The 13,426-nt window shown below is 40.0% G+C and overlaps 1 non-coding gene across 1 annotated transcript; it reads left to right on the top strand.

Moving 5' to 3' along the window:
- The first annotated feature begins 559 nt into the window (after positions 1 to 559).
- LOC118480059 lies at positions 560 to 666 on the top strand. The gene has a single exon (XR_004861698.1). It is a non-coding gene; the product is annotated as a small nucleolar RNA R71 (small nucleolar RNA).
- Positions 667 to 13,426: the final 12,760 nt, after the last annotated feature.

The following is a 13,426-nucleotide window of genomic DNA, read 5'->3' as shown; positions in this document are numbered from 1 at the left end:
TTCTCGTCCACCTTGTTGTTGAGAAAAATTTTGTGACTCATTTCTTGGTTGTTGAAAGTTTGTTCGTTGATTTAGGTTTTGTTGGTTACTACTATTGTCGGGTTCTCTCCAACCAACGTTAGGGTGGTTACGCCATCCTTGGTTGTAGGTGCCCGTTGGGGGACCCGACGGCCTAGGTCTATTATCTATGTAGTTTACCGATTCTGGTTGATCATTTATTTCTTTCATACAACTCCAATTTTCATGTGGCCCACCACACCCTTCACAAGCCATAACCGAGACTGTTTTTGTCATTTCTAACTTTTTAATTTTTGAAGAAAGGTCCTCGATTTGGGCTTTTAAAGAAGTGCTTTCATCAACCTTATGGGCGCCCGGGGCAATGGATTTATTGCCTCGGGGAGTGTGCCATTGAAAATTGGTTTGAGCAATTTCCTCAATTTGATTATATATTTCCTGCGGGCGGCGATTACCTAAAAGTCCCCCGGAGCTAGAGTCAAGTGTTTGTCTAGTATGTGGCAACAATCCATTATAGAAAGTGGATACTTGTTGCCACACCGCAAGACCGTGATGAGGACACTTTCGTAATAGCTCCTTGAACCTTTCCCAAGTTTCATATAAGGATTCCCCCTCGTCTTGCGAGTATGCATTAATTTCAGTCATTAATTTAGCCGTTTTAGCGGGAGGGAAATACTTATATAGAAATTTTTGGCTAGTTCATCCCAGGTGTTTACCGAACCAACTGGGAGGGTGTTAAGCCAAGCTTTTGCTCGGTCTTTTAGTGAGAATGGAAACATTCGAAGGCGGATGGCGTCATTTGATGCTCCATTGATCCGAAAGGTATCACATATTTCTAAGAAATTAGTGATATGTAGGTGGGGATCCTCGTCCGCAAGCCCATTAAAGGGTGCAGAGTTTTGAAGCATCTGTATCAAATGTGGCCGAAGTTCGAAGTTGTTGGCTTCGACATTCGGTGCATTGATAGCCGCGTCGAGATTACCTATGGTGGGGCGTAGGTAATCCATGAGGGTACGTTGGTCCGCCATTGGAAGTGGGTCCCCCGAAACCTTCTCTTGGGTTTTAGCTTTTTGTCTTTTTCTGAGAAAGCGTTCGGGTTCTTCTAGAGGTTCTTTTATGTCTTTATTAGAACTGGAGCTCATACACTACGTAGAGGTGGCGTCTGGTTCCAAGTCCTGCAACAAAAACAAAAAGAAATGCTGGTCAGAAAGTTCACCACGGCCCCGTGCTCGGTGAGCACAGCCCGTGGTCAGAGTTACAGCGATTGTTTTCCGGATCCCTGTTACTGGAAAGTTGGACATGGCCCCGTGTTGCACCGACACGGCCCCGTGCTCAGCCTTCTGTAACTCGGAAAATAAAAACTGCCAATACCAATGCTGGGCACGGCCCGTGTCTGACCAGGCACGGCCTGTGCTAAGCTCTGCAGAAGCTGAAAAATTTAAGAAAATCTAAAAAAAAATAAAAAGAAAATAAAAAAATGATTAGGCCGTTGATTCCGAACTTTCTTAAAATCCTTGTGTCCCCGGCAGCGGCGCCAAAAACTTGATGTGCGTGAAGTGTGTTATATTTTAGGTATCTATTTTAAGCCCTTTTACACTTTTTAGCCAAGTTTTAAATTTATAAAACACGATATTTACTAACACTAAACACACATATGGGCAAGTGCACCCATCTTGGACGTAGTATAGTGTTGGTAAGATACCGAGGTCGTCCAAGGACACAAGAGCTTTTAGTACCGGTTTATCCTCAACGTCTAATCAAACCAAAATGTTAGAAAAAGATGTTTAAACTAAGAAAATAAAACTGACTAAAATGCTGAAAATAAAAATAAAAATAAAAATAGATAGACAAGATGAATCACTTGGATCCGACTCGTGTGTTAGTGTAACCTTTGATTATTTTCACACTTTTGCACTTATTTAAGAGATTATCTTAGTTATTGTAGTAGGCCCCTCTTTTGAAGGCGACGTTACCCTCAACCCAGTAGTTTGAGTCAGCAAGGATACAATCCTAAAGGGTCGGATTATTGAAAGATAATTAATTAAGTTATTAATGCATAATGTGGTAGGCCCCTCTTTTGAAGGTGACGTTACCCTCAGCTAAGTAGTCTGAGTCAGCAGGGATACAGTCCTAAGTAGTTGGGTTAAAGTTTTAATAGTAGTTAACTTATGAGGGGATCAAAGAGTTTGGACCCCCACCATCCAATACCTTTGGGTATTGAAGGAGGTCCTATTAAATTTGACCCAGGACCCTTGCAGGATCTCTAAACCTTGAACAATGGCAAGACTCTTACCAAACCGTTCCCTTAACCCCCGACCAGGTAGCCAACATACCTCCATATAGATCGTGGAGATATGAATGATGAAAATATTTTATTTTATATAGACAGCAAAATAATGCCAAGACACCACAGACAAACGATAAGGAAGAATCACCTTCAACATAAGAAACTAGTAATTAAAGTCATTAATACAAAACCAATTAAAAAGTGCAAAAGATTAAAAATAAAAAGTATTACACTAAACACTTGTCTTCACCAAGTGATGTAAGAGACTTAGGCAAACATGGCCTTTGATTGTCAAGAACTCTTACGATCAATCTTGGATCCCGAGACGACTCACACACTCTATGATGGACAATGGATGATGGTGGTGGATGATGGTGTTATGGTGGTGGTGGGTGGTGGGTGAAGTGTGAGAGAGGTGGTGTGCCAATGGATGAGTTGAAATGTCTCCAAGCACTCCTATTTATAGGCTGAATAGAAGCTCGGGCACGGCCCCGTGTCCATCCTTGTCTCTCTCCTCATTAATTGTAATTCGCAATTACAATAAATGCGCCTGCAGGAGTCTGACCACGCCCCCGTGTCCACTGGGCACAGCCCTGTGGTGGGCAATAGAAGCTTCTAAAGGTTTGTCTTTTCTGCTGCTTCTTGGGCACGGCCCCGTGCTCGCTGAGCACGGGGCGTGTTCAGTCTTCTGTGTCCTTGGTTTTGCTTGGGAAGATGCTGTTGAGGGGTCGGGCATTCCACTTTTATTCCTTTTCTTGTATTTATGTTAGATTTTGCTGTCTTTTTGCTTCTTTTGTTAATTTGAGCTCATTTAATCCTGAAAATACAAAAGGAAGACAAAAACACACTTTTTCCAACATTAGTACTAAAAAAGGGTTAGTTTTAATGCCACATTTGATATAATTTATATGTTGCATTTTGCGCATATCATATAGTCTCTAAGGTAGGGAAAAACTCGACAACCAAAAATACGCATGTTTGAGTATGTGGGTGTTTGGTTGAACAAAACGTCAAACGGTGATTTGTTGTCTTGAAGTTTTGTGGGTAGGCGATTGATAATATAGGTAGCAGAGGTGAAGGCATCGAACCAAAGAGTGGGTGGGGCATTGGCATTGAACATCATGGCAAGACCGGTTTCGGTGATGTGACAGTGTTTCCGTTCGGCCCTACCATTTTGTTCGGGTGTGTGAGGGCATGACAATCTGTGATGTATGCCTTGTTGTTGAAAGCAGGTTTGAACTTGATGATTGGTGAATTCCGTGCCACCATCACTTTGAAATACTTTAACATTCGTTGAAAATTGGTTTTGAACAAAAATTAAGAAAGTTGAGAGAATTGCAAAAAAAATCAGATTTTGCTTTTAATGGGTAGAACCAAGTGAAACGGGAATAGTCATCGATAAAAATAACATAAGACCGATAACCATCCTTGGAGGTCACGGGTGCGGGTCCCCAAAGGTCACAAGGAATTAAGTCTAGGACATGTCGTGCGCGTTTTGGATTTTCAATAAATGGTAGGTGTTTTTCTTTTGATAATTCACAAGATTCACATAATCCTGGTTTGGGTAATATAGAGGTAAACAAAACACAACCAAGTTTATTTAAAGTAGTAATTGTATCAAAAGAGACATGTCCAAGTCGACTATGCCATTTGTTGAATGATGCACGCAAGTGGGATGCAGAAAGCGCATCAACTAGAGACTTGTGACCTTGGGTGAGAACATATTGACCATTTTCACACGTGCCTTTAGCTAGAACCTTCTCTGTTTTTCGGTCCTGAATTTGAACAAAATCATTAGAAAACAAAACATCAACCAGAGAATCATTTGTTAACCTGCTAATTGAGAGTAGATTTTTTTGTTAAATTAGGAACTACTAAGACATTTTGTAAGGTTATGGATTTATTTAATTTAGTGTTCACAATATGAGTAACGGGTGATGACTTTCCATTTCCAAAAGTAACAAGAAGGTCACCATTGTGAGATTTTAAATTAATTAAATCATTAATGGAGGGCAACATATGTGTTGTAGCACCTGAATCAGCGGTCCAATCGGGAGAGTCAGATGCTATGTTGCATTGGGCATGAAAAGCCTCGGCGAGATTAGCATCAAGAGGAACCGATTTTGGGCGAAGGTGGCGAGCTGAGGACAAGTACTCGCATAATGGCCGGTTTGGGGACAAAGTTGACAATGAGGAGGACGTTTGGTTTAGGAAGAAGTACGGCCTCGTGATGAAGAGGCGCGGCCTCGTCCACGAGAGGAAGAAGGTCGGTTGTGAGAAGTTTTGTTTGGGTGGGCATAGAAGGCTGCTTGAGGTGCTTGAGAACCATGTAATTGTTGGACAAACATTTCTTGATTCTCGGCGTTTGCCAAGAGATCACGAAATGACGGGGCCGGACGAATGGTTCGTTGAGAGGTTGAAAATTTTTCAAAGGAGGGGCCGAGACCACGAAGGAACCAATGACGTTTGTCTTCGTCACTTATGGGATGTCCAATAGCCGAAAGTTGATCGGCTAGAGCCTTAAATTTTCGACCAAATTCCGAAACCGAGGATGAACCTTTTTGAAGGGTTCGAAGGGAGTCTTTGAGGTTGTGGATTCGTTCAATAGAGGAGTGACTGTAAGCATCGGCTAGAGCTTTCCAAACGGCTTTGGCGATGGTATGACCGATAGTTTCCGCCATGGCTTCTTCGGTTAGGGTAGAGTTTATGAAAAGAAGGACTTTTTGATCGGCAAGTTGCCAAGCAACGAAGTCAGGATTGGGGACAGTTTTGTTATCAGAAGTGATGGTTTCGGGTGGAGGAGAGTTGTCACTGGAAACATGGTCGGAAAGTTTAAGGTATGAAAGGACCGGAGTAACTTGTTTCTCCCATGGGAGATAGTTGGTGGAGGTTAATTTGATGTTGATAAGGTGACTAAGGGAATGGAGAGGGAGAGATTGTGGGTCGGCAGCCATGGGAACAAGGAAGCAGACGATTGGAAATGAAGAACTGAAAGAAAGAAGGGAAAAAGCTAGAAGGAAAGGATCTTATTATGTTATTAGGCTGATACCATATAAACTTGCAATGGTTCAACTTATTTTATTCAATACTGTACGATGCTATATATTCAATTACAAGGACAACAATGATGGAGACAATATCTCCTCTAAACATGGAAATACTTTGACTCAATAATTACACATAAAGGACTTGATTGTAGAAGAAGATATTGCTCCACGAATTATGTTATTTCCTTATATCTTTTATAAGGTATCTATAAAGGATTGAAGCATCCTCAAACTTCCAAGAAAACATCCATGGAGGACACTTTTATGTGAAGGAATCCATGTTTATCTTTTAAATTGATGATCTTGTTGTTTTAGTGGCTAAAAATGTCAAGAACATGTTGTGATAGAAGAATCATCCATAATACTTGCAAATATGTAAAAATGTTCTTCAATGATTCACCCAAAACATGGAAAAATACTCAACACATTAAAACTAACAAGCATTTTACAACACTTCTTGCAAAATAGTTATTGTTTTTAAAAGATTCTTGAACCGATATCACCATTAAGTTGTTAGGGTTATAAAAATGTAAAATTTTATGAAGAAAAAACTTTAAAAGTTGAAGAACAAAAAATGTGTAAAACAAACTTGCAATAAACACTAGTTTGCTTTAAATTGTATTTCTTCAATTTTTAACTTATATTTTGGTAACCCCCCCCCCCCCAGCTCTTTCGTTTATAACTTTTTATTCATTATTTATTTATTTTTTCTGTTTTTAATTTATTTATTCTTTTTAAATTGAAAATTTAATTCTTTTATTATTTTTCTTTAACTCAAATTTTATTAAACAGTTTATGCTAATTCTTGAAACGCGTTTTTTGTCATTTCAAATTAATAATCAATATAAAATATAGAGTAAACTGCAATTTTACCATCTGGGGTTTAAGGTGATTGGCACCCTTAACCCCCCCTCCTAACGAAATAATTGCAATTTTATCCCCCAACGTTTGCTGTTATGTCGCAACCTTACCCCCCCCCCCCGGCTTCAAATTTGTTGACTGGTCTGTTGACTATAACTTGAAATGACTATAATGCCCTTTCATATTACCCCTTGTGTTTTGTTCACTCTGTGATATTACCCCCTGCCACCACTTCCACAGCCATTCACCATCACAACCACCACTGCCACCTCCAGCCACCACCACAACTTAATATCCTTTTCATATATACTCTTTCATATTTACCCGACAACACCTCTTTCCCAACCAAATCTAGTGTCACAAAAAAATTGATGTTTCTTTTCTGATTTTATCGACACCCGTACGTCAATAACCAACAACAGTCCGATAAAGATTATCGATGGAGAGGAGGTAAACTCGAAACGGTGATCAATGAAGGCAGTTGTCGGAGATGAATTGGGGTTGGTTTTCAGATGGTGCGGTGGTGCGGTGGAAGAAAAACAGAGGTGAAGGTGATCGGCAAACGGAAAAGATGACGGGAGGACGGCGGTCGGTGACGGAAGTAGTGGTGGTGTTATCTATGATGAAGATAGTCGTTGGAGAAGATGACCGGAGTTGCAGGTTTTCAGCGACGGTTATCGGACACGAAGAAGAAGATGACCAGAGTTGCAGGTTTCCAGCAACGGTTACCGGAGTTGCAGCCCTAGAAGCAAGTTGCTCAATTTGTTGGTGAACTTTGATTCGCTGTTTAAGCAACCTTGATGAGTCGAGACCTTTGGACTTGTAGACAACTCGAGACTTCAGAAGTGATATCCAAACTTTTGTATATTTCGAAGACTTTGTATATTTCTCACGACGAGCGAAGGTGACAGTTGGCGGCAACGGAGGTTTGTTATGCTGTGAGTCCGTTGCATCGGAGCTTATAGACAGATTAGATCGAGTAGCTTTAAACGACGCCATATTTCACTAACAATTGGACAGTAATCAGATTTGTACGATTATAAATGCAAACAGTATAATAGAATTAGAAAGAACAATCATTGAATTGAATTGAATTGATTGATAATACCTGTTAGTGGCACATGCATGCAGATGGTGATGAACATAAACAAAATTCAGTAGATCTGTAACGATTAGAGAGTAAAGGAAAGGGAGTGTTAACAACACACAGAACAGATTTGTACTAGAATGAAGAGTGGTGGTGGACGGTGGTAGGGGTGGGGGTGGGGGTGGGTGAAGAGGGGTGGTGGCTGGAGGTGGTTGAGGGTGGTGGCTGGAGGTGGCAGTGGTGGTTGTGGTGGTGAACTGAACGAGGAAGTCTATATGGATGCTCCACCAAGATTCAATGAGAATTTCAAGGCTGGAGAAACATGTCGGTTGAAGAAATCTCTGTATGGGCTTAAGCAATCTCCTAGAGCTTGGTTTGGAAGGTTTACCCTTGCTATGAAGAAATATGGCTTCAAACAAAGCAACTCTGATCATACCCTATTTCTGAAACGTAGGGGCAGTCTTGTGACCTGCTTAATTATCTACGTTGATGACATGATACTTACGGGAAACGATGAAGAGGAAATGTCAATGTTAATAGATAAGCTTTTTTCGGAATTCGAGATGAAAGATCTGGGAAGATTGGAGTACTTTCTTGGAATTGAAGTTCTGAGATCTAAACAAGGGATTTTTATCTGTCAGAAGAAATATATCCTTGATTTGTTGGCCGAAACCGAAATGATTGAATGCAGACCGGCGGACACCCCAATGGTGGTTAATCACGGCCTACACATGGAAGATGGAGCAGAACTAGAAGACAATGAGAGATATCAACGAATGGTGGGAAAACTCATATACCTCTCCCACACTCGTCCAGATATACCTTATGCAGTAGGAGTGGTAAGTCAGTTTATGCACCAGCCCCAAGCGAGTCACATGGAAGCAGTATTAAGAATCATCAGGTATCTCAAGGGAACAACAGGTCATGGTATACTGTTTAAATCAAATGGGCACTTAGAAATCGAAGCTTATACAGATGTCGACTGAGCAGGGGACAAAGGAACGAGAAGGTCAACCTCTGGATACTTCACCATGGTCGGAGGAAATCTAGTTACCTGGAGAAGTAAAAAACAAAAGGTAGTGGCCCAATCTAGTGCAGAAGCCGAATTCCGAGGGGTTGCACGTGGCCTAGCAGAGATTCTGTGGATTCGCAAGCTCCTAACTGAGATTGGCTTTCTTCCTACTACAGTAACCAAAATCATGTGCGACAATAAAGCTGCTATACAGATCTCAGAAAATCCAGTCCAACATGATCGAACAAAACATGTGGAGGTAGATCGACACTTCATCAAGGAGAAATTGGATGAAGGTATCATAGAGCTCCCGTATTAAGCATCCAAAGATCAACTCGCAGATATTCTCACAAAGGCAGTCAACGGAAACGCGTTTAGTAGCTGTTTGAGCAAGTTGAGTATTGGTGACCCCACTACTCAACTTGAGGGGGAGTGTCGGAAAGGAGAAAATAGATAGTATAGGGGCTAGTGTGTAAAATGGTGTCCTATATAAACACCATTCTTGTAACCCTAATTTCTAGTTCAATACAATTCCAATACAATTCAAACCCCAATCATAGAATTTATTCTCTATACCAGACAACAAAATATTTGTGTTAAATATGTTTTTTAGGTATGTTATAATTTGGTGTATACCATTAATTAAGAACCGGGAAAGTCTATAACTACATTCATGTTATATTCAAGTTATGATTTTTTACACAACTAAAATATTATTATATACATTCATTGTTTGTAGCATGAACCGATTTTAAATAGATACTTGAGAACCGTAGAAATACAGCTACCTATTGCTTTAGTTGTGACACATAAGTGCTTTATAATGGTCTCTCTTTCTCTCCCCCGCTACCTGGCCAGCACTACGTACAAATGCTTATACATACGTAAATGAACATGCCCCTATATGTGCAAATGAATATAGCTTAGATGTCAACTCAAATTTTGAATACTGATACAGGTTTTCTAACTAGCTTTGTTCCAGAAAAAAACCATTTTGACTTTTCAAAGTCAAACGAGTTACTGTTAAACTTCTATACTGTTAAAGATTCTAAATGTTCTTGTCATAAAGTTGATACCCATAAATACATTGTAATGAAGTCAATAAATTTTAATCTAGTGATAATTAGCATGAAGCAACATTCATATCATTTATGTATATGGAAAGTGCTAGGGTTGACATCTGATGAAAATCTATAAACTGATATAATAATCGATATGCGGTCTAAACGGGGCTACATTTTTATCTCAAAACTAGTTTAAATTATTTGTATTATGCAGGTCACGATAGCAAGTGGAAAGGCGAAGAAAGAGGTGATTATGGTTGATCCGGCTGAAGCAAAGCGGTTAGCTGCTAAACAAATGGAAGCTATTAAAAAGAAACAAACTTTTAATGTAAGTTTCATGGAATTGTTGTTCTATCTATTCTGTAGTAGCTGTTGGTTCAGGCCCCACTCCACACTCGCAACACACACTCAATACACTCACGTATGTGTTGAACTTTCAAATATGAAAGGAAAAGGCACTGCACAAGAAGTGTATTTGCAGAAGAAAAATGATACTTTATTAATGAAATTTATGAAGCCTTAAATAGGCATACATACATGCAACGGACTCAAAGAAATATTCAATGTCTGACCCGTTTGTTATTTAGTGACCCATTTAAAAAAAAACCGGTAACCGACTTGACCCGTACTTGACCCGTAAATAACCCGCAACATCAAGATTAACCCAACATTCACCCCCGTAATCTTGATGTGGGTTCTTGCTTCTTTCTTTCTTGTGTTCGTTCTTGCTTTTCTTGCTAAAACTTGCCATTGTCTTTCTTGATTCGAACCTTTCTTGCTCGCTACATCGAATCATCTTGCTCACTTGCTGTTTTCTTACATCTTGCTATTCATGCTTGCTATCGGTTAATAATATGACTCTAATCTTGCACTTGCTGAACGAACCACACAAGTCCGTTTCTTTCTTTCTTTCTTTTGGTTATCGATTATCTTTCTTCTTTCTTATCGACTCCCGTTCTTTCTTTCTTTTGACGGCTCTTTCTTTCTTCTTTCTTGCACCGCCATTACTTTCTCATTCTTTCTGTTGAACACATATGTGGTGATAAACCACTGCTGCAATTGCTTCTTATCGAGATCATACACTGCTACTGCTTCATCTTCTCAGTTCACACTGAACCTGCAACTTTCTCGTCTCTCTATTTTCTCAGCCCCGCAGTTTAGAGGGCTGCTACCCCTTCTCCGAACACGCCTCTCAAAACGGCGAACACCGTTTCTTGACCCTCGCTCTGATACCAAATGTTGGTTCAGGCCCCACTCCACACTCACAACACACACTCAATACACTCACGTATGTGTTGAACTTTCAAATATGAAAGGAAAAGGCACTGCACAAGAAGTGTATTTGCAGAAGAAAAATGATACTTTATTTATGAAATTTATGAAGCCTTAAATAGGCATACATACATGCAACGGACTCAAAGAAATATTCAATGCCTGACCCGTTTGTTATTTAGTGACCCATTTAAACAAAACCGGTAACCGACTTGACCCGTACTTGACCCGTAAATAACCCGCAACATCAAGATTAACCCAACAGTAGCTTTGTTAGGATTTTAATTGATCGTGAGGTGGAATCTGTATCCGGATCATGTATTTAATAAAATGTTGCTGGAGAGGAGTCGTCAAATAGAAGCTGTAAACGGGGCATGGGCTATGCTTGGCCTTACAGCTGGCTTGGTCGTAGAAGGCCAAACTGGAAATGGTATTTTGGCTCAGGTGAGTTCATGTCATGTCTAACCATTTAGTCAATCGGCTTGTGTAACATTGTTTGGTAAACCACTGTTCCGGTTCGTGCAGTTGGCTGGATATTGCGCAGTCGTGGTCAATATTTTTACAAGGTAACACACAATGGTTTGCCAGTAAGGACTCTGGACCTACACAATGGTTTGCAAGATAACACACAGCGGTTCATATATACTTGTTTATAATAAATGGATGAAACATGGATACAATGAACATCATCCCGAAAACAAATGCTTTGGACTTAGTTTTATACAACATAAAAGGTGAGACATGGATAATTATCTTTTATGGTTCTCAGATAAACCAATAAATACATATATCCTTTAATCTTCACATTGAAGGTTTGTCAAATGCATTTAACTTTCAAAATTAATATCTATGTTCATATGATGTGCACCATAAGATACTTAGACAAATAGTAAAAGTCCCAACATTTGAATCTTCCATCCATTTCTAAATATGATGTTTTGAATGTTATTTAGGAGGATAGTTCGATTTTGTATTAGATACTCGACTTAGGGGCTTGGTTTTTCATCTTGATATTGATAGCCTATGTGTGTTATCGCTTGCATTTGTGTTATATATTTTTTGTATGTTTGTTTGACTCTTATATCTGGATTTGGTTTAGGAGCTGGGGGTCTCACTGGAAGCGGTCTCTCTATCCCATGGGATAGAGGTAAGGCTTGCCTACATCTCATCCTCCCCAGACCCTACCAATAGCTTGGCTATAGGTGGGATTATACTCGGTACGGTTGTTGTTGTTGTTGTTGTTGTTGTTGTTGTTGTTTGATGTTTTGAATGACGAGATAATGAATTATAATAGGTTGGTTGATTGGTTGTTTTTTTTTTTTTGGAGCATTGCAACATTTAGAATTTGTTTAAACTAAGGTCACCTTTCGACATTCTGATATGCCCCTTCCAACCCACATAGCCCACTCTTGCAATTTGTTTGCTTTCCTTACTTGCATGTTGTTTACTGTTTTCATGTTATTTAGTGGGTTAATGGTTAGTTGCATTTTCCTTTATTTCAATTATCCTATAGAATGACATTTCATGGTTTTAGGGAAGGTATGAATGGAAAGAAATGAATTAGTCTCTTCTAAAAATCTTTAAATTCTCTCAAGCTCTTATCTAAATTCTTGGATCATTTGATTACGATTCGATTTGTATCAATTGGTATCAGAGCAATAGTGATCCCACGTGAACCATGGCCACTCAAACTCTATCCAAACACGAGTTGTTCGATCAAATCAAGTCAAGTATTGCTCGGATGATTAATATTCTCGAAAACCGAGCCCGGTTCCCAGTGTCCTGCCACTGCCTCACTACCACCAACAGCTGTCACCAAACCACCTCCATCAACCGTTGCACTACAAGAAATTACCACTTTTAGCGGCAACACCATTAGCGGCGACAGACCAAATGTCGCCGCTATTGGTCGATCCGCGTCCCGGAGTCTGAAACCAAACCCCAGCCGTTGATCCTTATCCTGATCCAATGGTTGGGGATTTAAAAGGCATTAGCGGCGACATGGTTAGGTCATTAGCGGCGACAGCTGATCTCCGCTAAAAATTTGTGTCCCTCATATTAAACCTCAGCCACTCAAATCTTATCACGATCCAACGGCTACGGGGAGATCAACTCAATACCGGCGATAATAAGACCAATAGCGGCGACGGAAAACGACAATTTTGCCCCAAATCGGTTAGTTTAACTTTGTTTTTTTGTTAAATTTCTACTCTATTTTGTTCTATGCATGTTATAGTCTTTAATTTTTGTGTATTTTTGTGTTTATGGTAGAGAAATCGAATCACCACCATCACTTCTCCAGTCACCACCTCGAAAATACAGCGGAATTTTCAGCAGGCCACAAACGAATGGAGCGGTGATGGTCCTCCAATTGGCCCGTATCAGGAAGCGTTGGGAGAGCGGCGAGGATGGTACCGGGGGATGGGGCCTAAACCTTCTTCAAACACGCCCTCGAACTTGTCGTCTTCGCAACCTCGGACTCAAGAACCCTTTTCTGAGGTAAACTACGCAATTTATAAAATGATAAACGAACGCATGTTTCCTTGTTAAATATATGTTGGTAGCGTTAATTAATATGCTAATATACGTTTTGATATCTATTATTGTAGGAATTTGTTAACAGCTTGTTCCAAACCCCTGCCTTTTTGAACCAACTTGACAACTATCTTGGTTCAAAAGGAAAAGGAAAGGCAAACGACTACGATTCCGATAACTTATTCGATAGAGAAGATGAGGATGATTCCGACGAGTGACTTGTTATTTTTAACGTAGGATGATAAT

Source organism: Helianthus annuus, chromosome 6 (assembly GCF_002127325.2).
Source record: "Helianthus annuus cultivar XRQ/B chromosome 6, HanXRQr2.0-SUNRISE, whole genome shotgun sequence".
NCBI classification, from domain to species: Eukaryota; Viridiplantae; Streptophyta; class Magnoliopsida; order Asterales; family Asteraceae; genus Helianthus; species Helianthus annuus.
The sequence above is the reverse complement of the archived record's forward strand: the minus strand, read 5'-3'. Positions and strand labels throughout refer to the sequence as shown.